The sequence below is a fragment of the Leucopleurus acutus genome, assembly GCF_964270905.1.
Source record: "Leucopleurus acutus genome assembly, chromosome: 6".
In the NCBI taxonomy this organism is placed as follows: Eukaryota; Metazoa; Chordata; class Mammalia; order Artiodactyla; family Delphinidae; genus Leucopleurus; species Leucopleurus acutus.
Window position 1 is genome coordinate 51962090 of NC_139149.1, and position 18673 is coordinate 51980762.

The following is an 18673-nucleotide window of genomic DNA, read 5'->3' on the forward strand; positions in this document are numbered from 1 at the left end:
TCAGTCTCAATGCCCTTATCTCTTTTTCTGATTTCTAAGTGTCGAGGCCACCCCAGGGCTCCCTGTCTGCCCCCTTCTCTTCTCTTCTACAATCCTCAGGCCCAAGTAATTTCATGAAATTCCATGGCTTTAAATACCATCTGCAAGTTGATAACTCTCAAATTCACATCTCCAACCCTGACCTGTTTATTGAGTTCTGACTTATATGCCCAATAATCTCATGGTCTTTGCCATTTGAATGTCCCATAGGTATCTCAGAATCAAAACTCTTGTGTCTCCTCTCTACCCCCAATTCTCATCCAAGCGTCCCCCCAGTCCCCCCCATCCCTGGGAATGGCTCCACACTAACCACCTTGTTAACTCAAGCAAAAATTCTAGGCATATTTTAATTCCTCTCTATGCCTATCTCCTATTTCCAATTCATTTTCAAGTCTTGTGGGCTTTTAGCTCTAAAACACATCCTGAACCCGTATACTTTTCACCAGTTCCTCTGCTACCACCCTGGCAATTAAGCTATCAGCTCTTGATTGGACTGTTCCAACGGCCTCCTGACTTGTCTCCCCGCTTTCGGCTCTTGTCCCTTAAAATGTATTATTCTCTGCAGTAGTCAAGAGTGATCTTTTTTTTTTAAATATATTTATTTTTACTTATTTATTTTTGGCTGCACTGGGTCTTCAGTGCTGCACGTGGGCTTTCTCTAGTTGTGACAACCGGGGGCTACTCTTCATTGTGGTGCACGGGCTTCTCACTGCGGTGGCTTCTCGTTGCAGAGCACGGGCTCTAGGCACGCAGGCTCTAGTAGTTGTGGCGCATGGGCTCAGCAGTTGTGGTTCACGGGCTCTAGAGCACAGGCTCAGAAGTTGTGGCGCACGGGCTTAGTTGCTCCGCGGCACATGGGATCTTCCTGGAGCAGGGCTTGAACCCGTGTCTCCTGCACTGGCAGGCAGATTCTTAACCACTGAGCCACCAGGGAAGCCCAAGAGCGATCTTTTAAATATGTAAATCAGACCACATCACATCTCTGACCCTTCACTGGTCTCCCAATACATCGAGAATAAAACCAAATTCCTGTTCTTGGTTTGCAAAGCCCTAGATGAGCCAGCCTGGTGGTTCTCAAAGTGTGATTTCAGAGCACCACCCGGGACCTTGTTAGAAATGCAAATTCTCAGGCCCTACCCCGGACCTAAATAATCAGAAACACAGAGGGTAAAGCCCTGCAATGCACCTTCGACGAAACTCTCCAAGAGCTTCTGATGCATGCTAACGTCTAAGAAATCACTGAGCCAGCCTCTGCCAACCTCCCTTCTATTTACACAGTTGCAACTCCCTATGTAATTCACACTGGCCTTCCTTCACATCTGACGGACTTGCAGAGCTGCTCCCTCTGCCCCAAATGTTTTCACCACAGAATTTCAAACTGCCTGCTCCTTCAGCTCATCCAGACAGCATCAAATGTGTCCTCCTTGTATAGTGGTTCTCCGACCACTAAAAAGGGGGGGCCAACGCCTAGCCCCACCCATCTCAGCCCACGCTTCACCCAGTGGTGCTCAAATTTGGCTACACAATGGACTCACCTGAGGACTTTCATAAAATGCTGAGGTTCAGGCCCCACACCCGGAAATTCTGATTTACTGGCTATGGGAATTTTAAAATCTCCCCAAGCAATTCTAAAGTGCAGCCAAGTTTGAGAACCACTAGTCTAGTACAACGCCTGACAGATAGTAGGTATTCAATGAGAGTTAATGATTTACTTTCCTAAGAACTCTGTAATGTCTGAAACACTGCCAGAAGGTTGCTACTTAGGTCAATCAAGTTCGTGTAAATTCAGAAAGTTCTCAGAATCGCTCAATGTAACAATCTTAAAAGTAGTCCCAAAGTATAATAATAACTTTTCCAAATTTAAATTCCCATTATATATATTTTTTACATCCCAACTTAGCTTTATATGGTTAACATTTTTACAAACATCGCATTGCTTCTTTTTTAAATTTTATTTATCTCTTTATAAGCAGGTTCTTATTAATCTATTTTATACATATTAGTGTGTATATGTCAACCCGAATCTCCCAATTCATCCCACCCCACCCCCCGCCTCCCCCCCTTGTTGTCCATACGTTTGTTCTCTACATCTGTCTCTATTTCTGCCTTGCAAACCAGTTCAACTGTACCATTTTTCTAGATTCCACATATATGTGTTAATATACGATACGTTTTTCTCTTTCTGACTTACTTCACTCTGTATGACAGTCTCTAGGTCCATCAACATTTCTACAAATGACTCAATTGCGTTCCTTTTTATGGCAGAGTAATATTCCATTAAATATATGTACCATTTCTTCTTTATTCATTCATCTTTTGATGGGCATTTACGTTGCTTCCATGACCTGGCTACTGTAAATAGTGCTGCAATGAACATTGGGGTGCATGTGTCTTTTTGAATTATGGCTTTCTCTGGGTATATGCCCAGTAGTGGGATTACTGGGCCATATTTTTAGTTTTTTAAGGAATCTCCGTACTGTTCTCCATAGTGGCTGTATCAATTTACATTCCCACCAACAGTACAAGAGGGTTCCCTTTCCTCCACACCCTCTCCAGCATTTGTTGTTTGTAGATTTTCTGATAATGCCCATTCTAACCAGTGTGAGTTGATACCTCATTGTAGTTTTGATCTGCATTTCTCTAATAATTAGTGATGTTGAGCATCTTTTCATGTGCTTCTTGGTCATCTGTATGTCTTCTTTGGAGAAATGTCTGTTTAGATCTTCTGCCCATTTTTTGATTGGGTTGTTTGTTTTTTTTAATATTGAGCTGCATGAGCTGTTTATATATTTTGGAGATTAATCCTTTGTCCGTTGATTTGTTTGCAAATATCTTCTCCCATTCTGAGGGTGGTCTTTTTGTCTTGTTTATAATCTCCTTTGCTGTGCAAAAGCTTTCAAGTTTCATTAGGTCCCATTTGTTTATTTTTGTTTTTATTTCCATTACTCTAGGAAGTGGGTCAAAAAAGATCTTGTTGTGATTTATGTCAAAGAGTGTTCTTCCTATGCTTTCCTCTAAGAGTTTTATAGTGTCCAGTCTTACATTTAGGTCTCTAATCCATTTTGAGTTTATTTTTGTGTATGGTGTTAGGGAGTGTTCTAATTTCATTCTTTTACATGTAGCTGTCCAGTTTTCCCAGCACCACTTATTGAAGAGGCTGTCTTTTCTCCATTGTATATCCTTGCTTCCTTTGTCATAGATTATTTGACTATAGGTGCATGGGTTTGTCTCTGGACTTTCTATCCTGTTCCATGGAATTATATTTCTATTTTTGTGCCAGTACCATATTGTCTTGATTACTGGAGCTTTGTAGTAGAGTCTGAAGTCAGGGAGTCTGATTCCTCTAGCTCCGTTTTTTTCCCTCAAGACTGCTTTGGCTACTCAGGGTCTCTTGGGTCTCCATACAAATTTTAAGATTTTTTGTTCTAGTTCTGTAAAAAATGCTACTGGTAATTTGATAGGGATTGCATTGAATCTGTAGATTGCTTTGGATAGTATAGTCATTTTCACAATATTGATTCTTCCAATCCAAGAACATGGTATATCTCTCCATCTGTTTGTGTCATCTTTGATTTCTTTCATCAGTGTCTTATAGTTTTCTGAGTACCGGTCTTTTACCTCCTTAGGTAGGTTTATTCCTAGGTATTTTATTCTTTTTGTTGCAATGGTGAATGGGCTTGTTTTCTTAATTTCTTTCTGATCTTTTGCTGTTAGTGTATAGGAATGCAAGAGATTTCAGTGCATTAATTTTGTATCCTGCAACTTTACCAAATTCATTGATTAGCTCTAATAGTTTTCTGGTGGCATCTTTAGGATTATCTATGTAAAATATCATGTCACCTGCAAACAGTAACAGTTTTACTTCTTCTTCTCCAATTTGGATTCCTTTTATTTCTTTTTCTTCTCTGATTGCCGTGGCTAGGACTTCCAAAACTATGTTAAATGATAGTGGTGAGAGTGGACATCCTTGTCCTCTTCCTGATCTTAGAGGAAATGCTTTCAGTTTTTCACCTTTGAGAACGATGTTGGCTGTGGGTTTGTCATATACGGCCTTTATTATGTCGAGGTAGGTTCCCTCTATGCCCACTTTCTGCAGTTTTTATCATAAATGGGTGCTGAACTTTGTCAGAAGCTTTTTCTGCATCTATTGAGAGGATCACATGGGTTTTATTCTTCAATTTGTTAATATTGTGTATCACATTTGGATTCTGCTTGCTAGTATTTTGTTGAGGATTTTTGCATCTATATTCATCACTGATATTGATCTGTAATTTTCTTTTTTTGCAATATCTTTGTCTAGTTTTGGTATCAGGGTGATGGTGGCCTCGTAGAATGAGTTTGGAAGTGTTCCTTCCTCCGCCATTTTTTGGAAGAGTTTGAGAAGGATGGGTGTTAGCCCTTCTCTAAATGTTTGATAGAATTCACCTGTGAAGCCATCTGGTCCTGGACTTTTGTTTGTTGGAAGATTTTGAATCACAGTTTCAATTTCATTACTTGTGATTGGTCTGTTCATATTTTCTATTTCTTCCTGGTTCAGTCTTGGAATGTTATACCTTTCTAAGAATTTGTCCATTTCTTCTAGGTTGTCCAATTTATTGGCATAGAGTTTCTTGTAGTAGTCTTTTACGATGTTTTCTGTTTCTGTGGTGTCCTTTGTAACTTCTCCTTTTTCATTTCTAATTTTATTGATTTGAGTCCTCTCTCTCTTTTTCCTGATGAATCTGGCTAATGGTTTATCAATTTTGATTATCTTCTCAAAGAACCAGCTTTTAGTTTTATTGATCTTTGCTATTGTTTTGTTTCTATTTCATTTATTTCTGCTCTGATCTTCATGATTTCTTTCCTTCTACTAACTTTGGGCTTTGTTCGTCTTTCTCTAGTTCCTTTAAGTGTAAGGTTAGATTGTTTGAGATTTTTCTTGTTTCTTGAGGTAGGCTTGTATTGCTATAAACTTCCCTCTTAGAACTGCTTTTGCTGCATTCCATAGGTTTTGGATCGTCGTGTTTTCATTGTCATTTGTCTCCAGGTATTTTTTGATTTCCTCTTTGATTTCTTCAGTGATCTCTTGGTTATATAGTAACTTACTGTTTAGCCTCCATGTGTTTATGTTTTTTACCGGTTTTTCCCTGTAATTGATTTCTAATCTCACAGCATTGTGGTTGGAAAAGATGCCTGATAGGATTTCAATTTTCATAAATATACCAAGGCTTGATTTGTGACCCAAGATGTGATCTATCCTGGGCTTTCCCGCGTGGTGCCACCTCCTGCTTGGCCCTGCTGTTGGCTTCCTCCTCCCCAGTCTTCCCTCAGCCCGCACACCAGCCAGCTCCGTTATGGTGACCCACAGCCCCAGCATCGTGATTAGTGATGATGAACCAGGTTATGACCTAGATTTATTTTGTATACCTAATCATTATGCTGAGGACTTGGAAAAGGTGTTTATTCCTCATGGACTAATTATGGACAGGACCAAATGGCTGGCTCAAGATGTGATGAAGCAGATGGGAGGCCATCACATCGTGGCCCTCTGTGTGCTCAAGGGGGGCTATAAATTCTTTGTTGACCTGCTGGATTACATCAAAGCACTAAACAGAAATAGTGATAGATCCATACCTATAACTGTAGATTTTATCAGACTGAAGAGCTACTGTAATGACCAGTCAACAGGTGACATAAAAGTAATTGGTGAAGATGATCTCTCAACTTTCACTGGAAAGAATGTCTTGATTGTTGAAGATACAATTGACACTGGCAAAACAGTGCAAACCTTGCTTTTCCTTGGTCAAGCAGCATAATCCAAAGCTGGTCAAGGTTGCAAGCTGGCTGGTGAAAAGGACCCCTCAAAGTGTTGGATATAGACCAGACTTTGCTGGATTTGAAATTCCAGACAAGTTTGTTGTAGGATATGCCCTTGACTACAATGAATACTTCAGGGATTTGAATCATGTTTGTGTCATTAGCAAAACTGGAAAAGCAAAATACAAAGCCTAAGATGAGAGTTCAAGTTGAGTTTGGAAATATCTGTAGTCCCATTGAAATCACCAGGAAAATGATCAGATGTTCTAGTTCTGTGGCCAGCTGCTTAGTAGAGCTTATTGCATGTATCTTCTAAGAATTTTATCCGTTTTGTATTTTAGAAAGGCCAGTTGCTGCATTCCTGAACTCTTCATTTGCACTAGGAGCCTGTAGACTATCAGTTCCCTTTGGGTGGATTGTTGTTTGACGTGTGAATGAAAAATCTCTTAAACCACACCACTACTGAATGAAAATATTGAAATTGTACCTGTAAGAAACATTGACAGAGAAGAATATATTAGTTTTTTAATTGGTATTTTAATTTTTATATATTCAGGAAAGAACAGAAGTGACTGAATATTGTTAATTAAACCACTGTGTGTTTAGAAAAGAAGCAGTCAGTTTCATATCAGTGACAGCATTGAGAGGTATCATTATGTTGGATAAACCATATGTCCTGGAGTTATTTTAGTAGGTTTCAGTAGTATTAACTGTATTTTCCACTTGTTCAGATTATTTCTGGCAAATCTTTGTCAACAGTTCCTTTTAAATACAGGTAAATAAGTTCTAAAAACCTACCACTTTTTGAAGTCTTCAATGTAAAAATCCTTAAATAAAGGCTGTCTCTTTAAAAGAAAAAAGAGAAAGATGTGATCTCTCCTGGAGACTGTTCCGTGTGCATTTGAGAAGAAAGTGTAATCTGCTGTTTTGGGATGGAATGTCCTATAAATATCAATTAAATCTATCTGGTCTACTGTATCATTTAAAGCTTGTGTTTCCTTATTAATTTTCTGTCTGGATGATCTGTCCATTGGTGTGAGGTGTTAAAGTCCCCCACTGTTATTGTGTTACTGTCAATTTCCTCTTTTAGAGCTGTTAGCATTTGCCTTATGTATTGAGGTGCTCCTATATTAGGTGCATATATATTTATAATTGTTATTTCTTCTTCTTGAATTGATCACTTGATCATTATGTAGTGTCCTTCTTTGTCTCTTGTAACGTTCTTTAAAGTCTATTTTATCTGATATGAGTATTGCTACTCCAGCTTTCTTTTGATTTCCATTTTCATGGCCTATCTTTTTCCATCCCCTCAATTTCAGTCTATATGTGTCCCAAGGTCTGAAGTGGGTCTCTTGTAGACAGCATATATAGCAGTCTTGTTTTTGTATACATTCAACCAGCCTGTGTCTTTTGTTTGGAGCATTTAATCCATTCACGTTTAAGGTAATTATCGATACATATGTTCCTATTACCATTTTCTTAATTGTTTTGGGTTTGTTTTTGTAGGTCCTTTTCTTCTCTTGTGTTTCCCACTTGGAGAATTTCCTTTAGCATTTGTTGTAGAGCTGGTTTGGTGGTGCTGAATTCTCTTAGCTTTTGCTTGTCTGTAAAGCTTTTGATTTCTCCATCAAATCTGAATGAGATCCTTGCCGGGTAGAATAATCTTGGTTGTAGATTCTTCCCTTTCATCACTTTAAATATATCATGCCACTCCCTTCTGGCTTGTAAAATTTCTGCTGAGAAATCAGTTGTTAATGTTATGGGAGTTCCCTTGTATGTTATTTGTCGTTTTTCCCTTGCTAGTTTTAATAATTTTTCTTTGTCTTTAATTTTTGTCAATTTGATTACTACGTGTCTCGGCATGTTTCTCCTTGGGTTTATCCTGCCTGGGACTCTCTGTGCTTCCTGGACTTGGGTGGCTATTTCCTTTCCCATGTTAGGGAAGTTTTCAACTATAATCTCTTCAAATATTTACTCGGGTCCTTTCTCTCTCTGTCTTCTCTTTCTGGGACCCCTATAATGCGAATGTTGGTGTGCTTAATGTTGTCCCAGAGGTCTCTTAGGCTGTCTTCATTTCTTTTCATTCTTTTTTCTGTTCCACGGCAGTGAATTCCACCATTCTGTCTTCCAGGTCACTTATCCATTCTTCTGCCTCAGTTATTCTGCTATTGATTCCTTCTAGTGTATTTTTCATTTCAGTTATTGTATTGTTCATCTCTGAACAATTAATTCTTCTAGGTCTTTGTTAAACATTTCTTGCATCTTCTCGATCTTTGCCTCCATTCTTTTCCAAGGTCCTGGATCATCTCCACTATCATTATTCTGAATTCTTTTTCTGGAAGGTTGCAAATCTCCACTTCATTTAGTTGTTTTTCTGTGGTTTTATCTTGTTCCTTCAGCTGCTACATAGCCTTCTGCCTTTTCATTTTGTCTGTTTTTCTGTGAATGTAGTTTTTGTTCCACAGGCTGCAGGATTGTAGGTCTTCTTGCTTCTGCTGTCTGTCCTCTGGTGGATGAGGTTATCTAAGAGGCTTGTGCAAGTTTCCTGATGGGACGGACTGGTGGTGGGTAGAGCTGGGTGTTGCTCTGGTGCCCAGAGCTCAGTAAAACTTTAATCTGCTTGTCTGCTGATGGGTGGGCCTGAGTTCTCTCCCTATTGGTTGTTTGGCCTGAGGCGACCCAGCACTGGAGGCTACAGGCTCTTTGGTGGGGCTAATGGCGGACTCTGGGAGGGCTCACGCCAAGGAATACTTCCCAGAACTTCTGCTGCCAGTGTCCTTGTCCCCAGCTCCCACCTCTGCAGGAGACCTTCCAACACTAACAGGTAGGTCTGGTTCAGTCTCCTATGGGGTCACTGCTCCTTCCCCTGGGTCCCGATGCACATACTTTGTGCGTGCCTTCCAAGAATAGAGTCTCTGTTTCCCTCAGTCCTGTCAAAGTCCTGCAAACTAATCCCACTAGCCTTCAAGTGGTGATTCTCTGGGAACTCCTCCTCCCATTGCCAGACCCGCAGGTTAGGAAGCCTGACATGGGGCTCAGAACCTTCACTCCAGTGGGTGAACTTCTGTGGTATAATTGTTCTCCAATTTGTGAGTCACCCACTCAGAGGTTATGGGATTTGACTTTACTGTGATTGCGCCCCTCCTACAGTCTCATTGCAGTCTCTTTGTCTTTGGATGTAGGGTATCTTTTTTGGTGAGTTCCAGTGTCTTCCTGTGGATGATGGTACAGCAGTTAGCTGTGATTCTGGTGCTCTCACAAGAGGGAGTGAGTGCATGTCCTTCTATTCCGCCATCTTGAGCCACCCCATTATATTTTTGCTTCCTTTTCTCTAAGAAGGAAGGTCCTTATGGAAGGAAGGAAAACATAAATTTCTCTTGATATTTTTCACTGAGTTACAATTTATACACAGAAAAATGTACAAATATAAGTGAATACATTTTCACATATATATACACACTCAAGGAAACCCCACACAAAGATATAGAGTAGGAAAGTGTATCTATACATTAAAAATTAAATATTAAATTTCTCATATCTGTCCCATAAATGTTGCTGCAATTTCAGCTTGTCTCAGGGTTTTCCTAAATATCTTATGTGGGATGTTTATTTTATGCACAGTTAAGAAAGTCAAACATCAACAAGAAGAGAGATGAGAAAAGCCTTCAGTAGAAAAGGGCGTATCAACGGAGGAGATAAAAACTTCATCAAAACAAATAAAGAAAGTTGAAAAACAGGCTTGAAAGCAATGTAAACAATGAGTCACAAGACAGTCAACCATATTATTGGGCACCCACGGTGTTCTCAGTGCTATAGAAAGAATCTGGGTAGATTAAAGAAATACCACATGAGGTCCTCTAATACCAGTAGCTTAAAAATGAAATTAGTCCAACCAAACAATTTCAAAGATATCCTAAATGGACCCTACAAAAACTAACTTAACTGAATGCCTATCTAGTTCCAGGAACTGTGCAAGTGTTTTACATAGATAATCCCTTAACAAGTGTTATCCTTTTTTAAAAAAATTAGTATCTTATTAAATTCTTAAACATTTATAGAGATTAGCAAGTAATTTTTCTCCAAAACAAACTGGAACTTCAAAACCATGACCCACTGCTCACTTGATGCCCCATTCACTCTGTGCATAGGCTTCTTGCTCAGTAGGTAACACATGTCAGTAGCAACTGGGCTCAGCATCATCTACTGAAAGCTTCCTTTGAACTTCATATTTGTTGCCTTGCAGGCAATGTACTGATATATGGAAAAGTTAGTGCCGTTTATGGAAGTTAGTCTGAGAAGGTAAATAAAAAATGTGCTTGACACTACAATTTAAAAATTCAAAAATGATTAAAAAAACAATGGGGAGAGAGGACTATGCCAAACTTTTTGGGCTTCTTTTTTTCTTTGCCATATAAAAATTAAGTATAAAAAGCCCTATAAAGTTATATTTCCACTTTTTCAAAAGAGGTTAAATACTTATGAAATTTAAGATGAAAAAATCATCCACAATAGACTTGTTTTACTTACTATGTTCTCTGAAACAACAAAATAGTAAATGTAAAAAAAGAAATTTTCTTCTCTAAAAGGAAGTTAAAATGTTCTTAGTTTGCAACCTAGATGTCCTTCAGTAGGCCAATGGACAAATAAACTATGGTATGTTCAGACAATGGAATATTATCCTATTATTTCCATTTTTTCCACTAAAAAAGAAATGAGCTGTTGTCATTAAAAAACATGGAGGAGTCTTAATTTCATATTACTAAATGCAAAGAGCCAGTCTGAAAAGGCTGCATATTGTATAATTCCAACTATATTACATTCTGGAAAAGGCAAAAATATGGAGACAATAAAAAAGATGAGTGGTTGCCAGGAGTTGTGGGGAGAGATGAACAGGTGGAGCACAGAGCATTTTTAGAGCAGTGAAAATACCCTACATGATACTATAAAGATGAATACATGTCATTATGTTTTTGTCAAAACCTGTAGAATGTACATTAAGAGTGATTACTAATGTAAACTATAGACTTCGGGTGATTATGATGTGTCAGTGTAGGTTCAGCTGTGACAACTGTACCACTCTGGTGAGGAATACTGACAACGGGGGAGGCTGTGCATGTGTGGGGACAGGGGTCTATGGGAAACCTGTATCTTCTGCTGAGTTCTAATGTGAACCTAAAACTGCTCTACAAACACTGACTTTAAAAAAAAAAAAAGAGTTCTTAGTTGGAATGTTTTTTCAATTTTCAAAAGCACGCTAGGTAAGGAACTGAAATGTGGATGTTATAATTATTAAAATATATGCACATATGCATGTTAAACAGTGGGAATGTATATGTCAGCCAAGCAAGCACACTGGTAGATTAACCAACCATAAAATGAAAGCAGAAGTTGCTTTCAAGTCACAATCTCAATAATCTACTCTCAAATATGTACTTTGGTAAATACTAAACAGCATTTAGTCATCAGTCTCTGTTAAAGTTTTAAATCTATGTTGAGGAGTAGTGTGTGTTGGCATAAACCGTATTCAAAGGCATAACATTCACTGCATACTGATAAAGAAAAGTCCTTGGAATGGATTTTCCAAGTTAAGTTTCCTAGCTACAAGTTTTGTCAAACACTGGCTAGAAAAACTACTTGGAAATAGTGTCTCACAGTTTAGAAATATTAAAAGCTAAAGTAGCACCTTATACAAAAATTAACCTAAAGTTGATCTAAATGTAGAACATAAAATTATAAAATGTTTAGATCAAAATGTAGGAGAAAATCCTTGGGACTAAGGCTTAGGCAAATGAATCTGAGACATGACATCAAAGACACAATCCATAAGATTTTTAAAATATCAAGAAACTAAACTTCATCAAAAAGTAAAATTTTTGCTCTGTGAAAGACCCAGTTATGAACCTAAAAAGACAAGCCACAGACTGGGAGAAAATATTTGTAAGTCACATAGCCAACAAAAAGACTTATATCCAGAATATAGACAGAGCTCTCGAAACGTGATAGTAAGAAAACAAAGAATCCAATCATAAAATGGGCAAAGGTTTGAACACTTTACCAAAGAGGATGTGAGAAAGAGGCACATGAAAAGATTCTCAACATTATTATCCATTTAGGGAAATGCAAATTAAAGCTATGATGAAATACCACTATGCACCTAAATTAAAACTACTGAAACTATCAAGTACAGACAAGAATGTGGAGAAACTAGATCTCTCATAGGTGACTTGAACAAGGTGAGTGCAAAATGGCACAGCCACTTCGGGAAATGGTTTGGCAGTGTAATATGAAGCTACATACTCATACCACATGACCCAGCAATCTATTCCTAGGTATTTACATGAGAGAAACAAAAACTTAGTTTGCATAAAACCTGTATGTCAATGTTTATTGCAGCTCTCCTCATAACAAACCCAAACAGGGAACAGCCCAAATGTACTCCAACGTGAGAATGAATCAACAAACTGTGATGCATCCATACAATGGAATACTACTCAGCAATAAAAAAGCAAGCCTTGATACACTCAACATCTTGGATAATCTCAAGGGCATTATGCTGAGTGAAAAAGCCAGTCTCAAAAGGTTACATACCGTATGGTTCTATTTATGTGAGTCCCAAAGTGACAGACTTACGGTCATAGAAAACAGATCACTGGCTGCCAGGATTGGAGGCAAGGTGTAACTATTAAGAGTAACATCAGGGGGCTTCCCTGGTGGTGCAGTGGTTAAGAACCTGCCTGCCAATGCAGGGGACACGGGTTCCAGCCCTGGTCCCGGAAGATCCCACATGCCATGGAGCAACTAAGCCCATGCGTCACAACTACTGAGCCTGCGCTCCAGAGCCCGTGAGCCACAACTACTGAGCCCACGTGCCACAACTACTGAAGCCCTCGTGCCTAGAGCCCATGCTCCGCATCAAGAAAAGCCACTGCAATGAGAAGCCCATGCACCACAACGAAGAGGAGCCCCCGCTTGCCGCAACTAGAGAAAGCCCATGCGCAGCAGTGAAGACCCAACACAGCCAAAAATAAAATAAATAAATAAATTTATTTTTTAAAAAAAAAAAGAGTAACGTGAGGGAGTTCCTTTATGGTGATGCAACAGTTCTGTATTCTGATTGTGGAATGTCATGCGAATCTACACATGTAATAAAATTTCACAGAATTATAAATCAAGACAAATTTTTAAAAATAATAAAGAATGCATGTAAAAGCTGATGAAATCTAAATAAGGTCTGTACCTAAGTTAACAGTATTGTACCAAAGTCACTTCCCTGGTTTTGATAATGTACTATGGTTATGTAAGACATTATTATTGGGGAAAGCTTGGAGGAAGGCACCTCTGCACTATTTCTGCAATTTCTTCCAAGTCAAACTATTTAAAAGTAAAACACAATAAAAATATTTCTAAGGTAGTGATTCTCAAAATTCAGTGAGCATTAGAATCAGCTATGGAACTTGTTTCTAATACAGATCTGCTTGGGTGGCCCCATGTTGTACCTTTTTAAATAGAATCTGCATATGGGGTCCAGGTGACATATACTAGTGGTCCAGCACATTACAGTTTGAGACCCACTGGACTAAAATAAAGGCAAAGGTATTAGAATGATGATCTCCACAATGATCTCCACCAATGATTTCCATCAATATGTATTGTTCTATTTAATGGCTAATAATAAAGGAGTCCTATCTACACAGAACCTCATTCACAGACTATTTTACTGAGCCAAGAGGTTCTCATTTATAGACTCAGTGAAAGACATACAAATGATCTATTTTAAAAACACAAATACCATTATTCATAACACAAATCTGTTATATCAATACAGAAGTGAAAATGCTGATATTTTAAAAAAACATGTTATTAAAACAAAGGCATGCAGGGAAAACATATTCTCAATAAGAAAAAAGGTCACATTTTTTAAATGTCTATAGAAGGTCCTTACCTATGCTTCTAGGTAAAATCACTACTGTTGGCAAACTACACACACATATATAAGCATTAAGGCATTTGATCTAAAAGTTTCTTTTGTTGGAAAATAAAGCATTAAAAGATCAACCTAGACATTACTTCATATACAACAAAATAAGAATTAAAACCCAAGAATTCTGCCAAGACTTCCTTCAATTATTCCCTCACTAAGTGGCACAACTTTCAAACCCCGGACCCATGGTTTTTGCTTTTACGTTGCGGGGGGGGGGGGGGGGGGGGGGTTCTTTGTGCCAACCACCTGTTAGGCCCCTTTCACCTTTCCTCAGGGAGAATGATTCACAGTTTCCCACTGTCTTCCATCCATCTTATTACCAGGAGAAATGTAGCAATATAACAGAATAAATCGAGTCTTAGAACACCTAAGGCTGCTAATTTCTGAAAGACTGCTGATTTCTATCTTAAACAATTGCTACAGGCTCCTAAATGCTAGCTTACTTGCTCTCAGCTCTGTGGAAAATTAATTCTTTTGGATGAAGAATTAGTCATTTTCTGATTATGCTCACATAGTTCAACAGTTTAATAATTACCAAACATAATAATTAGCAAAATCTAGAATGTGGATAGTCTACAATCCAGTTTCTCTAACAAATTGAAAATGTGGGGAAAAAGATGGGGGCGGGGGTAAGAACTGATATAGAATGAGAGATTTAAGTGACAAAACCACCAAAGTAATGTGTGAAACTCAATCCAATTTGGACAAAGAGACTGTTAGAGAAATTTAAATAAAAACTGGGTGTTGGATGACATGCAAAAGGAACTATTAATTCTGTTAGGTACAATAATAGCACAGAAGATATATTTAAAAACAAAAGTCCTTATTACTTCTTCCACTCTACTATTCCTAGTAAGTGCTTCAGGTACGCAAAGATCATCATTTTTCTTTCTAATATCTTTGCCCTCACTCTAACCCATCTCAAGCCCTAGGCAATCACTAATCAACTTTCTGTCTCTATATAGTTGCCTTTTTGGATACTTCATATAAATGGAATCATACAGTATGTGTCCTTTTGTGTCTGACTTCTTTCACTGACTATAATTCTTTTGAGGTTCATTCATGTTGTACCATGTATCTGTACTTTGTTACTTCTTGTTACCCAACAGAATTCCATTGTATGAATATACAACATTTTACTTCTCCATTCACCAATTGATGGACATTGGGTTGTTTCTACTTTTTGGCTATTGTAAATAATGCTGCTATGAACATTTACAGGCAAGTCTATACACACCCCTTCTTGGTACATCATTCATGTGAAGACTTCACAACAAAACCAATATAGCCTCTCCCTAGTACTCAGTGTAATAATTCCTCCCAATTCCCACCAGGCACAAGAAAATAGTTTAAAGCCATGATTCCTCAAAGTTATTTGAAGTCACTGGCATTTAAAATGATCACATATTCAGGAAAGACCAATAGATATTCAAGAATTATAAGCCACATGTAGACTGTACCAAACAGAGCTTCAGACACAAATTGATTATCCAAGAAACATTTTGATTATAATTAAAACAGCTCAAGGACCATAAGATTCTGCTTTCCCATTAAGCCATTCTTCTTTCAACTACAGGTCAATGGGTTAGTATAAATATTAAATATACAATAAATATAATGAATAATATAATTAAACATATTTAAGACAAGATACAAAGTAACAATCATTGAATAGACTAACATATCTAACAAAGGAAAAGGTAGTTGGTGTAATGGAAACACAGCATAACTGCATTTAACTTATATACTAGCTTCCTACCTAAACCCAGAAAAGATAAGATTCCCCCATAAGTATTGCTTATACAACAAAGTGTAGTTCCAAACTGTACTTTTAAACTCACACATAAAACTGCATAAATGTATTTGTATTTTTCTTATATATTTAAAATTTTCACTTGGAGAAAAAAATCTATCGAGTTTTTAAATATATAAATAGAATAGATATTAATGTTATCTTACAGAAAACAGTTTGAGAATAGACGTTTAGGAAAATGATAAAAAAGGAATGCAAATATAACAAAAATCCTTTAACATTTCTAATCAGTAGGTTACTTTAAAAAACCACTTAAAGTAGGAAATCAAAGTTCAAGTAAACCTTAGTCATTTTAACTTAAAATACACAGATAAATTATTCATTGATGTAGAGTGAAATGTTTGTATTTGCAGCTGTGCCCACTGACTAAATTTTCACCTTGTACTTCTTGTATAATTAGCACATAAAGGCTTGCCTTCCGCTTCTAACTTTTTTAAGTAAGCCAAGGATTTCAAGACACCTGCAAGCAATTCGAATGCAAATTCCTTGATTTTAGCATTTTATTTCATTTGTCTCATTCAGTTGTCTCATTCACATATAATTCAATAGTACCTTTTTTTTGGAGGGGCAGGGTAGCTGGCTCACCAGATTCTTTCTGAAGTATTTAACTTCGCTTTTATAGGACAACGCTCTTAATGAATTCAAATCATGTGTTTATAATATTTAGGTTAATTACATTATTACAATAAGTAACTGGAAAAACAGGCCTTAACAGGTTAGGAAACAATCAAAACAAGTTTTTGATAAAACAGAACAAGAGGCATGTACAGGCAATGTAGAAAGTAACTTACTGCTTTGGGGGTTCATTGTGCCAGGACAGCCATTCGGCATGTTTTACTAAGGGAATCGAAATCTTACCTGACCCAGTGACTGAGCTGACTAAAATTGAAGAGCTTCTACAGTATTACTAGACATAAGATTCCTGGAAAACTCTGATCCATTCAGTGACAAATCTTTTAAGAAACTGTGACCCAAAACTCAATTTAGTTAGTTCATCCAAACACCTGCAGTCCAAGCAAAAAGCACACCAGCTGTCTCTTAATTTCCGCTGAATTTTATAAGACAGTAAAAAATTAGAACACTATGGGTCAGATCAAACATGTCAGAAATGGTACTAATTTTTCTCTCAATAGAATAATAATCTAAACAGTAGTGAGATATAAATACATAAGTATAACTCTCCAGAAACTATCATTTTTAACCTTCTGTAGAAATAATCCCTTTTATCCAAGGAAGAATTACCTAAAACAATTTATTTCTCTTTCCACCCCCGCTTTCTTATTGAAGTATAGTTGACCCACAGTGCTTCAGGTGTACAGCAAAGTGACTCAGCCATACACACCACACACAGGTCATTCTTCAGATTCCCCTCCACTACAGGCCACCACAAGACACTGAATATTGTTCTCTGTGCTACACAGCAGGTCCCTGCAGTCCATCTATTTCATACAGAGCAGTATGTATCTGTTAATCCCAAATTCCCAATTTATCCCTCCCCCAGAAACAATTCATTCCTATTAATTAAATGCTTTCATGACTATTTTCAATCCCCAAGTAAATAAAATAATTTAGTAAAGGGAAGTAAAAAATCTATTAAAAATCTTATTTGTGCCATAACTAAAAAATCACAACGAAACTGAAAACCAAATAATATTTATTGACAAAGAATATTGACAGAGATAAAGATCTCTGTGAAAGAGCTGGCCTTCCTATTTCCTTAATCATCTTTAGGTATTTCTTTATTGCAAGCACATAATGGTATACTAAGCAAAGAGATCCCAGTTTACATACTCTATACTTTTCATACAATGACAGTAATGTTCCAATGGCTTACTTTAAATGGTCACAATTCTGACTAGTGACTAGTTCAGATTAGTGAATTCTGATTAGTGAATGAAAGCTCACTGAGTCCAGGCACTTTTACTCTCTGGTTTAGTGCTATATCCTGAAGGATCTAGAATATTTTGGGCACAAAGAAGGTGCTTAATAAAATATTGGTGAATGAATGAATTCTCTCTCAGATAGATACACACACACACATAGAGTCAGGTCCTCAAATGTTTTCCCAATTAAAAAAAAAAAACCTTATTTCTTAGAAACACACTAGGATAGGACATCTGATATATTTGGTATGAAATGACAGTTTCCTTTCACCATTTGACCCTGATTCTCAGAAAACAAGGAAAACTTGTACAAGGACTAAATTATTCCCAATCATACTAAAATCTGATTGTCTTTAAAGCAACGTATAAAAATAATCTAACAGGGCTTCCCTGGTGGCGCAGTGGTTGAGAGTCCGCCTGCCGATGCAGGGGACACGGGTTTGTGCCCCAGTTCGGGAAGATCCCACATGCCGCGGAGCGGTCGGGCCTGTGAGCCATGGCCGCTGAGCCTGCGCGTCCGGAGCCTGTGCTCTGCAACGGGAGAGGCCACGACAGTGAGAGGCCCACGTACCACAAAAAAAAAAAAATCAAACAACCACTAGGATTCCTAACATCTATAGCCCTTTAAAACAGTTTTCTCTTCCTCCTCCCATCTAACATAAAGTCACTTACCTTTTACTAATATTTTCTTACATTGTTAGTCAACTCTTCCAAAGAAATTATTTTATATATATTCTCCTGCAATCATCGGCAAGTAAGAATGTACTTTATATCTCCGTTTGTGAAAAAGGTGAAATTATAGATTAATTAAAATGAGCTCCCTTAATGGAGTAATCATACAGAGGTAAAGGTTATGATACATGAGAAAGAACTCTGCACCAGGAGGTAAAGAAACACTAGTTTCCCACACACACACTCTCATACAACAAGCATTTATTCAGCACCTACAGTAGCTTTGGGTACAGAAAAAAATACATCAGTTCCTATACTCAAAAAATTAATAGTTCATTATTGTCCCATTTTACTCAACTACACATAAAACGTCCCAAATGTTACCTTGTTCTTCCTTTCTCTTTAGGTGTCTTTAGTTTGATCAATCAATGAGCACTGGTAAAGCACCCATTAATAACATCAACAGTGCAATCTATTAAGATACAATGG

General features: G+C 37.6%; 1 protein-coding gene and 1 pseudogene across 5 annotated transcripts in view; one reads left to right on the forward strand and one right to left on the reverse strand.

Moving 5' to 3' along the window:
• The window catches only part of COBLL1 (cordon-bleu WH2 repeat protein like 1), a 160914-nt gene that overhangs the window by 70147 nt on the left and 72094 nt on the right, over positions 1-18673 (reverse strand). The window lies entirely within an intron of this gene.
• Positions 5357-6443, forward strand: LOC309962677 (hypoxanthine-guanine phosphoribosyltransferase-like; annotated as a pseudogene). Its single transcript has one exon. The product of its transcript is annotated as a hypoxanthine-guanine phosphoribosyltransferase-like (transcript).